Source organism: Carassius auratus, chromosome 26, assembly GCF_003368295.1.
Source record: "Carassius auratus strain Wakin chromosome 26, ASM336829v1, whole genome shotgun sequence".
NCBI classification, from domain to species: domain Eukaryota; kingdom Metazoa; phylum Chordata; class Actinopteri; order Cypriniformes; family Cyprinidae; genus Carassius; species Carassius auratus.
In genome coordinates, this window is record NC_039268.1 from 17,246,676 (window position 1) to 17,258,857 (window position 12,182).

The window sequence follows — 12,182 nt, forward strand, 5'->3', positions numbered from 1 at the left end:
AGCGCTGAAAGATAGTGGGTGATAAATGACAAGCCATTTATCTTCCTTCCCTGTTTGGTCCCCCAGCATCCCAGCGTCTGTATGTGGCGGCTGAATGCGCTTGTGATAAATGTGTGAGTTTTGAGAGAAAGTGATTTCAGTTTATGTGAGCGTGTATGTGAATGACACTCTGTTGCATTGAGATGAAGCCAAGAAGCTGCGCACAATGAGGAACTGCTGGATCTGTCTGTCGGCGGTTGATAAATGAACTCTTCACATGTCTCGCCTTTCACTTGCCATCGATCACTCTGCGCCACTGAGGTCATGCTGTTAGCGCATGTAAATGCAGGTCAAAACATCCCAGTTTGAACGATTTCCCATAAAACCTGATAAAAGAATGTGTTAATGTCACGTTGAATAAAAATGCATGAGGTAGATGAGTTTGGAACATTTACGACCATCATTCAAAACATTACTTCACTGATCATCAAGTAGTACACTTTTGTTCCCTGCAGCATTAAAGCTTTTCTTCTTTCTTAGAATACACACATGTATCCTCAACAGTATACACAGTCATCAAAATAGGAAAAACCTTTTGCTCTCTGACTTCCTGTGTCGATAGGGGTCAGAGGTAATGAGAGGACGCTGTGCCTCTAGACTTCAAGGGTTTATTGTTTTGCCGTCGCCTGTTAGACGTGGCCAACTCAACACAACTAGTAAAGGATGTCGTTCTCTAATGTCCTCACTGCATATCAAAGTGCTTGCATGTTCAACAACAACCCACCAAAACTGTCATTCAGCTTCAATTAGCTCTTTCTTTAGTTTTCTCTGATAAAATACTTTTTTTTTAAATGCCCATTCATAATCTTTCATTTGAGTAGTAATTACAAAATAACACGTAAAACTGATAAAAGACGCCATTAATGTTACAAAAGTTTACATTTTGATTCACTGCAATAGCTTGTAACAGTTGTAGATGCAAACTAAAACAGAAACATAATATTCATAATATAATTCATCTGGGAATTTTCAAACATTAAAGACATTATCCATTTAGAGCATTTTTTTTTAAAGTCTCAACACACACCCTGTTATCATTCAGTCCTTGTCCTGTTTAATCAACAAGTGATTTCAAATCAGCTAGGCCTCTATGTTTGTAGTCAAGGGCCATTTGCCATTGGCTTTTCCCTGCAGAAACACACACAATACCACGTTTTTAGAAATACTAGTTAAAACATGAAGTAACACGATGTTGTGAGGGATTAATATAACTGGTACATTTCTAAGGTCTTTTTCTAAATGTTGATTATAATGCTATCATTCAAAACTCTGAGGTCGGTAAAATGTTTAAATGTTTCGTGGGAAGTCCCTTTTGCTCTCTTCTGCATTCATTTCATGAAAAATACAGAAAAAAAATATTGTTACAATTTAAAATATCTTGTTTCTATTTTAATGTTTTAAAATGTAATACATGTGATGTAATGTAATACATGTGACGGCTAAGCTGAATTTCATTCTAATATTCTGATTTGGTGTTCAAGAAACATTTCTTATCATCAATGTCGTAAACTTATATGTTGTTTCTGTGGAAAAAAAATATTTTTGTGGAAACTGTTTTTTTTTTGAATGATGAATAGAAAGTATATTTAAAAAGGAATCTTTTGTAACATTATAAACTTCTTTACTCTTACCGTTGACTAGTTTAATGCATCCTTGCTGAATAAAAGTGTTAAATTCTTACTGACACAAACTTTGTACCTTAGCATACAATGTGAGGAAATAATACAATTTTGGGGACCATTTCTTGAAGGTAGTAAATAAATATACAACTAAATAATCTCATATGGTTTTCATCCTTTAAGTTACTTTTCCCCCAACAGTTTTTATTTATTTATTGTTTTTTAACCTTCAAAAAGACCCACAACAGTTGAAGTCTCTGTGTCTATGTCTGTGTCCATTTTGCGAGTTTGTATGAATGAATGTGTGTGTGTGTTTGTGTGTGTATTACCTGAGGGTCGCCGTGCAGTGATGCCTACCCTCCCCCTCCAAGTGAGTTTGGAAGAATAAGGTTCAGACCATGAATGCCGGGCAGTTCGTACCTGGAAGCCACCGCAAACATGTGAAATACATTATTTTAATTGAGATCACCTCCCGGTTTTCACACATCTGTGCATTAGCTCACACCACACTCTCCTAGACATGTCAGTCCTCAGCATGAGGTGGTCCTCATTAGCGGCACCAAGGGGTTCTCCCCAACCCATAAAACAAGAGGCTTGCATGTATGTACTCTCTCTCTCCCTCAAACACACGTATGCCTTTAAAAAACCGCACAGGCTACAGATGTGGAGTAGCTCAATATAAAGCTGTTACAATGTTTATTTTGTGCAATGTTAACTTCTTTACAGCTTCAGACTTTAACTATAGCAAGGATTTTCTTAAAAGTAAGCTACAAGATATTACATTATGTCTTATGCTGATATTTTATTTTCAAGATTGGACATCTTTGATTTTTTTCATTAAACCATTAACATCTTTCACCATTGTCTACTACATTTTTTTTTTACATTTCTTCTATCCGTATGACGGAGGGTAGATCAGTCTGATCCTTTCTGATCTAATGTTGGAAATACTGCTCCACAACTTCACCAGTTAAACACTTTTTCAGATACAGTGGATGTCTTGCAATAACCCCTAAAAAGAAAAAGTTACACATACAGATTTAAATATATATGGATCAACAGACTGATACACTGAGAACTGTGGAACATCTACCATTAATATTTGATTCATACCATAATAATAGACACAACGATAGATACAACGATAGAATGACAGACCGATAGAGAGACAGACAGATTTGACCTACTGGAATATTCCAGTAGTTTAATTTGAAAAACACAGACTCTCTGTCTACTGTGGACAACATATAACCAGCCGTCACACAAGATGAAGTTAAGACTAGGGCAGGTTGCCACATCGCAAGAGAGTGTTGCCTTTGGGACTGCAGACAGTGGGCTGTTATTTGTGGTTTGTGGTCAGAGAACATGCTCTAGTCCCATAATTTTCCAGCATTTATTGCCAGAATGGCTTTTTTGGTATGACACTGACATGCAGTAAGCAGATTGTCTCATCGTTGAAATATTATTCACTACGTGTGAAAGCACATGGGGAGACGCTTACCGATGTTTGAGGAGTCCCCTTTGTCTCCACTGCACGTGTATGCTAACGCATCCAGTCTGAAAGTATGTTGGCCGGAGGGCAGATCTGAGAGAGAGACAATTGTGTTCTCAGTATAATTAAATTCAGCAGTTGGCAGGTAGAACTAACAGCAAGCATCTGAAAGTATTCAAAGACAGTTTTGCTCTCAGTCAGCTTACAGACTGCTTGATCTAAATGATCATTTAAATTGGAATAAAAATAAGCATTTTCACTATCGTTTAAAGGTTTAGGGTCAGTACGATTTTTTTAATATAGTATAGAAATGTATGCATTTATTCAGCAAGGATGCATTTTACATGATTTAAAAAAAAAGACTGTAAAGAAATTTATAATTAACATAATTAAATTTTATGTAAAATAAATGTTGTTCTTCTGAACTTTCTATGCATCAAAGAATTCTGAAAAAAAAAAACATGGGAACATGGTTTCAACAAAAATTTTAAGCAGCTGGCATTAGAAGCCTCTCTTACAATCAGCCCTCTGTGATGCTCTAATGACGTGTCTCCAGGTTCTTCTCTCTGTTTGTGTCTGTGCAGATCTGAGAGGAAAGGAAAGTGAAACGGAGTGAAAAGAAAAAAGTGCATAGACTATGTTGCTTTGTATTGTGTTCATTTGTATTTAAGACCTCCTGTGTTTGTGTGCATGGCCCTTGAGTATTTGTGAATGAATGCGAGTGTGTGCGTAACGGTCCGCGCTTGCGTGCGTTCAAACACTAGATCCGAATAAAGGATGTCCCTGATTATTTAAAGGGTTTAGCTGCTTGTTTAGTGCAACTGAGAAGTGGCAGATAGATAAAAAAGACTTGAGAAAACACTGCCAGTACAATACAAAGGTTGTGTCTTTCAGAGAACCTAAAGCAAAGGACTCTGGGAAAACAAGCAGCCTTGGATTCCAGTGCAAAGGATCTTATAAAACCACCTCTTGGTAGAACAAGCACATTGGCCCTTAAAACAAGGCTTAAAACCAGTTCTTTCAGCTGAGTTTGTTGCTCAAACATTCCATCCACCTCCACCTTAAAGTAGGTCATATCAAACACTGAATGATTGTCTCCATGTGGAAAAAATTGCTTTGATACACTAAAGTGTCTGTCATTCATAAAATCAGATTATGTCCTGATCTGGGAAAAAATTAGGAGGAAGAAATATTATCTTCATCATATTCTGACTGTTTTCGAACAAATTACTAAAGAATTAAGTAAGAAATGTAAGTCACACGTTATTTCAAGTTTCAGTTCTCGCCATTATCAAACCTTTAATTATGACTTTTGCCTCAATATACTCCTTATTTGCTGCTTATTAATAGTTAGTGAGGTAGCTGGGTAGAATTAGGGATGAATATGATCATGCAGAATATGTCAATATGTTAATAATAGGCATGCTTATAAACAATTAATAGTGAGAACTGGTCCCTGTACTAAAGTTTTACAGAAATTTTGTACAGAAACGTTGCTGTTTCCTTAGGATTTACTGGTTACCATCTAAATTAATGCATTTACAAAGGAACTTTTTGATTATTTATTGTCATTAATTGAACATATTAAAGTGGAGTGTGATTCAGGGTCAGGGCTGTTCATTGTACTTAGACAACCTACTTTATGTCATACAAGTTTCCAACTTAAATGTGCCCACATAATTGCATACATTACTGTTTTTAATGTTTTTGAAACATGCTCCTTACGCTTACCAAAGTTGCATTTATATGACCCAAAATATAGTGAAAACAGCAATATTGTGAAATATTGCAATTTAAAATAACTGTTTTCAGCAGTGTCACATGCTCAAATATGCTGATTTGGTGCTCAAGAAACATTTTATTATTGTTAATATTGAAAACAGTTTTCAGGATTCTCTGATTAATCGAAAGGTAAATAACAGCAGCATTTATTTGAAATAGAAATCTTCTGTAACATTATAAATATTTTTACTGTCACATTTGATCAATTTAATGCATCTTTACTGAATAAAAGTATTATAGTAGTTCACATACAATCATCAGGGTACCTGAGGGTGTTGGGCTATTTTCCTCTGATTGAAGGGAAGGGTCGTGTCCTTTGTGAATGAAGGCCCTAATACTGCCTCTCTGTGTGTCTCCACAAGCCCCCCATTCACATGAATGTGCACCTGAAATCACCAATTAAGGCTCATTCATTCAACGATCGATGTGAATACTTTAACTGAACCATTTCCATAATCTGTCCAATTCACTTAGATTGACCTGTTAAGTAAATGAACTTTTAGATTTCGTTGTATACAGTGATGGATTTGATAAAGCATGAATTCAGGATAATACGGTCACGTTTTCCCATTTATCTCAATAAGAAATGTGAGCCAGTTTATGTGATTACACCATATACCATGACACCGTATTACCATATTCATTGGTTTTTATCATAGTACACATAGAAAAATAATAGTAGCAACACCTCCAGATCTGCTTTGGGCTGCAGGAAAAAGAAAGGTTTCAGAACTGGAGATCTAGAAAGACAAAATAGATATTAAAATATACACATGGACCAAAGATGAGATGTCTGCATCAAATTAAATTTACAAAAGATGGCAATTGATTTTCTTTACAAAAGACTGGCAAAGATCTGTAAAGATTTAAAATTACACTTAATTAGATTTTGTGGGCTGCACTATATTCAAAACAGACTTTTAATCATTAATGATTCATGTTTTAAATATGCCTGCCATGGTTTTTTGATATATAAACTACACACTGGAAGTCATGGTTAAAATTTATGTTAGTCATTATTTTTTCATTAGAAAAAACAACAACAACAACAACAACAAAATAGGACACATTCTAATGTACAAAGAAAAAAAATAAAGATTTAATTGTTTTGATGCTTTCGGCTTTGACCGACATGCATCATTGGGTGTTAAACTTTTATGTGTAGTTCTAAACCGTTTTTGTACTTCAAGAACTGCTAACTAACACTGACATTCTTGGTCGTCCTCCCACAATAGCTGTGAGTCCTGGAGCTGAAGAAAGAAAGAAATTACATATTGGCCTAAGTTTTTCAAATGTTCTTTGGCCTTAAATGAATGGGGAGCTTAACTTAAGAGGTTTGGAAACAGAGTAGGACAAAACTGGTTTGAGGTTTTTGCTCACCCATGCCTGTCCTCGCTGGTGCGATCTGCACGCGATCTGCACGTGATGTACGAACTACTGTCAATAGTGTCTGTGTGTGTTACAGTGCAGCAGCGCATTAGATTAGAACGGTGATTAACTTACCCGTACAATAAGATATTTAAGACATGCATTTTCCCATTCAATTTCTAGCATCCAGTAATATAATCACACGTCGTATGCATTTATTTGTCGTTTTAACTGTTTGTCTTTCAAACATTTCTTATCCCGTTGTGCCCTCTATAGGACCAGCGACTAGACATTGTCAAGCTTAAAGCGTCATGGCATAGCACTGAAGTCGATTAGTCAGTGCAACCCCTACTGTGTGTCTGTGTGTGTGTGTGTGTGTGTGTGTAAGTTTGCCATGAATATATCGGATTTGAAGATTTACCAGTCAGGAGCCATGTGCCAGTCTGTGGAAATCCCTCCTGTGGCCTGTGCACCACACTCAATAAGATGACCAGCAAGACTGCAACAGAAAAAAAATGTTTAATGAAATTTCACAGCAATCAAAACAGGAACTGAACTTGACTAACAGCATAAATGTGGTTAGCCACAAATATTCTTAAGCTGAATGGTTTTTCACACCACACGACAAAAACAAGTGAATCATGCATGACTATCTGCCCTTATGTTCACCTCAGAGTATAGTGTACATATTGTTGTCCAGCCTCTGCTGATCTGTGTTTTGAGAAGACAGACTTGTCTGATACATTGCACCAGTGTATGTGTACATTAATTTTAAGAGCTCATAGTTTAAAGTGTCTTTCAGTAGCCAACAGGCCATAGTTTTTGCAGCCCCACGCAAACTGTCCAAAAAAACAAGTTAGGCACTTGTGTAAAAATGCTGCAAAATTAGGATGCTGTCATAAACTCTTTGCATTTTAAGCAACTTTTGCGTACTTGCGCATAGTTTTTCAGGTAGTTTTGCGGGTACATCTCTTAAAGTGTCTTGGAGATGTGGCCACCACTGAACACACACAGACACACACACACACACACACACACACTTTTTGTATTTGATATACTGTATATAAATATATATTAGGGCTGGTAATTTAATGTGTTAATTTGATTAATTAATTGTGGTGAAAAATAACGTGTTTAAAGTTTTAACGCATTTACTGAACCAATGTAGGTCATCTGACATTTCATACAGTTGATTAATGCAAGCACACACACATACAAATCGAATATATATGCACAAAAATATATATATATATTTGTATGACAAAAGTACTATTTAAAACCATTGCAACAACAGAGACTTAACAAGAAAATTAAGGTAGCTGTTTTGAATTTGAATGTGAATTTCTTTTTGGATTAAGTCAAAATATCTACCTTTAGATGCTAAAGTAAACTTGACTCTTTCTTATAATACATGCTGCTGGTATGTAACTTGCTTCTGGTGTTGTTTTGTGCTGATGAAGGAGGTTACAATTACCATCACATCATCACAGAGAAGGAATAAGGCACAACAGCTGTTGCACAAGAGAAAGAACGTTCTTGCGTGACAAACTTTACCAAATGCATCAGTGGTCCAAGAACCACAGCGCTATCCACACATCGTCCCATCACTACAATATCCGCCCGAGATCCAGGCACCGTTTAATAGGGAGGGCGCTGTAACATAAAGACACAAGAAAGCTGAATCTCATATGCACAAACCACCAGTCCTGCTCCAGGCATGAATAACAGACAGAACCAATGACACGCTGTAATTAACTTGTAGTTCATACCCCAAATACGCATTCATCCTGTGGGCGGTCTTTGGAAGTGGTTTCTTTCCCTCTGAATCATCCTGAGTTCAGTCAAAGAGTCTTTCTAGGATACACACCAAACCAGAAGATCACAGGGAAGATTTCAACACTGTCTGGATGTTTCTCAGTAAGGGTATTCTATAATGAGTTCAGTGGCGGTGTAGAAATCTCTACTACTATCACACATACTTAGTTTAGGAATTTGAACAAATTCCTAACAATTACTGTAAAAAGTAGTATTAAACTATAAACTATAGACTACATGAAAAGCTAAATTTTCAGCATCAATATTCCTGTATTCAGTGTTACATGATCCATCATTAATAATATTAATATACTGATTTAGTGCTGACAAATTAACATTTCTTATTATTTATAATATCGAAAACAGTTGTGCTGCTTAATGTTCTTGTAGAAATTTTGATACATTATTTCCAGTTTATATTTTATAGAAAGTTAGTACTTATACTTTGTTAAACTCTAGTAATTATCAGTCATGCTGATTCAAAAGCTAAGTCAATAAATATTCAAAACTTGTATTTCTTTTTTTATATAATAAAATTTGTTTATTATATTGTATTATATTGCAGGATTTATAAATATACCTCAAATGCTCAGATGAACATTATCACTGGTACTAAAAATACAAAATATAAATTGTATCTCCATAAAATACTGCAATAAAAAAATACTATTTTGTGTAATTATATTATATTATATTATATTAGTTTAGTTTTGCTTAGACTAGATTATAGCATAAAACATCTTAGAAAACACATATTTACATAATCTAAATAAAATGTATCTGCAAAAAGAGTCACAGTCTTATCATAACTTTTAATTAGGTTGACCTTTTTTTGCTGATAAATGAAGAAAGGGAAAGGACAAAATCAGGAGCATATTCTGAAAGAAAAGAACATTCTATTCATTAATTATAATAAGCTTGTAATAAAATTCAAAATATTATTGAATATCACAAAAAAAAATCACCCTGAATTTACTATCATTACAAATATGTATTATTATTACAAAAGAAGTTTAATGGGTCAGACCAGGTATGAATAACTGCATGGAAGAGATTTTGCAAGGTTTGAGAGTTATTTTTTTTACATAGTTAAACTATGTAAAAAAAATAACTCTCAAACCTTGCAAAATCTCTTCCATGCAGCTCCTCAGCTCAAGTGAGGCTTATGTGAACAATTGTCTTAAAGAAACTATGATAGTTTCTTTAAGACAATTGTTCACATAAGCCTCACTTAGAAATGTATGACTGAATAAAAAAATAATAATTATCAAATCAAGTGGCATTTATTGTTGATGAATATTCCATTAGCATACTTTCCCAATCCAAATATGTAACAACTTGTATTTAGGATAAAACAGGGCCGTTTAAAATAAAAAATAAACATGTTTGGACACTGTTGATGTTAGTTGAACATCTTTTATGAACATATATTCAATAAAATGAGCTTGAGAGCAGTTGGGATTTGGGAGAAATGTTTTAAGTGTAATACGTTTACAGATACACAGTTATTTTGATGTGTTTTATCGAATGTTGTGCCCTTCATACAATAAATGTGGTTTTGACGTCACGGAGGTTAGAAAGAGTGACGTTGTGCTTTGGTGACATCTAGTGGACATTCAAGGAACCACACACGGAAAGACCGTTAGTTCGCTTGTTCTGAGCACGTCCGTCCTTGTCAAGAACTATTATGCATAGGAATAATAATTTAGAGTCATTGCAGTATCATCCCAAAATCCTGACGGCATCCGATACGAAGAATTTTATTTGCTAATGAGGCGTCGTCTGTTACTGCTTCTGTAACGTGAGACTCTTGTAAAACATCTGACAGTAGTTGCAGATTCAATGAAACTGTGCGAGTATAAAACATTGTTCCTGAAGAAAGTCTCTCGGATATGCGCGCGAAACTATTCATGCTCGCCAGACTGATTTTTTTCGTTTAACAGGGCTCTCAAGTTTTGAACTGAGTTCAGAGTGAGATTTTGCCCGCGGTCGCGATGGCGGCAGGGGTTTGATAGGGACGGGTGTCTGATCTCATAAATGACACATATTCTTACAAATAAAATAATATTTATTTAATTCAGCATTTATTTGTGTGTGTGTGTGAGAGAGAGAGAGAGAAAAAATGGTCAGTGCTGTTTATAGTAGGTGTTGGTAGCTGGTTTTGAGGCCAGGGGTTGGTGGCTCCCATTTGAAGCACTGTGGTTCCAGGCCAGCCATTTTTCACAGTTCCATCAAGTGCTAAACTGTTCCTGGTTTAGGTCTTGTTTAATCCCACCATGGAGAAAACCCTCTCAGCATAGGTATTTGAATGAGCAAGCACTAACACTAATGCAGCTATTTTAGAAAGCCTCCCTGCTTATGTCCCTCACACCTTGATGGACACAGGAGTTATCTTGTCTGCAGACTAAGCACCAGTAAAAAGAGCTGGTGGTTCCCATTGTGATGAATGGTGATCGGGTTGACCACTCCTTCTTAAAGGAACACCTACAGGTGGCTGCTCTACATAACCCTCTCTTTTTCCCTGTTTCCAGTGGGTTCTCCACTGTTTCCTCTATGGTCCTCCACAGTCTCTTCCATGCACCCATCCTCTTCTGGCACCCTAACTCCCTCCCCTACTGTATTCTCCACAGCCTCCTCCTCTGACCTAGCCACCTTTTTAGGGAGCTGGGCCCGCATTCATAAAGATTCTAAGAATCCTCTCAGAAAACTCTTAATTTAGCTTAAAAACTTTTACGTAGGAGTCTTAGCTTAAAAGCGATTCGGGACCGATCTGAGAGCAACTCTGAGTAAGGAAAAGACAAAAACGTTTATCTTAGTGAGGAGGCGGGGTTGAACCGGTTGCTATGTATGACACAATCTTTTGAAGACTCTGATTGGCTGGTTGTCCAAGAAGGAAAAAAAAGAGTGATTTTAAGTATAGGGTCTATTCTAATCCTCACTTTAAATTTACATGCGTAATTTTTCCTATTTGACCGTTCTCTCTCTCTCTCTCTCTCACACACACACACACACACACACATTATATGTGTGTATATGAATTCTATTTTTTTATTTACCATGCTTTTAATTTCCTATAAGGTATTTGATTGGCTTAGAATGATAAAAATTGTTCCACTCTTTCCAGTTACAGTGATTGCTGTCCTATTTAAGTGGCGGTTTGAATGTTGGTTTTAATGTATCAAACATGGAATCAAAGCCAAGAAGAGCGAGAAAGCCAAACTGGACAGAGGAACAGTGTTTACTGTTAGCCCAGTTAATGGATGAACACAAGGCCATTCTTAAAGGAAAATTCAGACACAGCAAGGGACAAGAAGCAGACATGGGACAAACTATTAACGGTTCATTCCCCCTGCTTGTGCGCACCTAAGCCTGCTATATTCATAAATGCAGTTTTTTGAGCTTGCAAGGTGGGAATGTCCAGTGGAAACGAAATGAACTGCGACACAATAAGATGTTCTGAAAGTGCTGTAATTGTTTGTGTGATCACTCTGCTTACAGAAGGTTGTGACAGACCCAAATCATCACTATTGCATTGTTGCATGTTCCCAGTTGCCAAATATTGTAATGTAGTGATTACTTTAATTTATATATTAAATTATATTATATTAAATTATTATATAATCTATACCGTCTTATTATCTCATTGTCATCCATTGTCTGCAACACATTTCTTCTGCCTCTTCATCTTTCTGCCATTTTCTCCTCTGCTAAAGAAACTCTTAAGCCTCTTAAAAGTCCTCGTCTGTGCTCATAACAAATTTTACCTTAAGACCTCTTTTAAGGGATAAGATGCTTTCTGAATTACTTTTTTCTTTACTAGGATTTTTTTCTTTAATTTTAAAAGTAAACGCCCACATTTCTAAGAATTTTCTTAGAATTTTGTCACTAGGAACTACTTTTTGCATTAAAATTCTTTATGAATACGGGCCCAGATCTTTTAGAACAAAGCATGAAAGATTGCTCCTTTGCCTCTTCCCTGACATCTTTGAAATAGACGAATGCAATAATCAATATTATACATTGGATAAAATATAATGAAATAGCCTAGGCAAAACGTTTTGAAAATG

General features: G+C 35.9%; 1 long non-coding RNA gene across 1 annotated transcript; it reads right to left on the reverse strand.

Annotated features, from left to right (window-relative positions):
• Window positions 1–3,156: 3,156 nt before the first annotated feature.
• LOC113044794 (uncharacterized) lies at window positions 3,157–6,798 on the reverse strand. Its single transcript, XR_003275917.1, has 5 exons — window positions 6,722–6,798; window positions 5,621–5,672; window positions 5,199–5,318; window positions 3,669–3,736; window positions 3,157–3,243 (listed from the first exon to the last, which is right to left on the reverse strand). It is a non-coding gene; the product is annotated as an uncharacterized LOC113044794 (long non-coding RNA).
• Window positions 6,799–12,182: the final 5,384 nt, after the last annotated feature.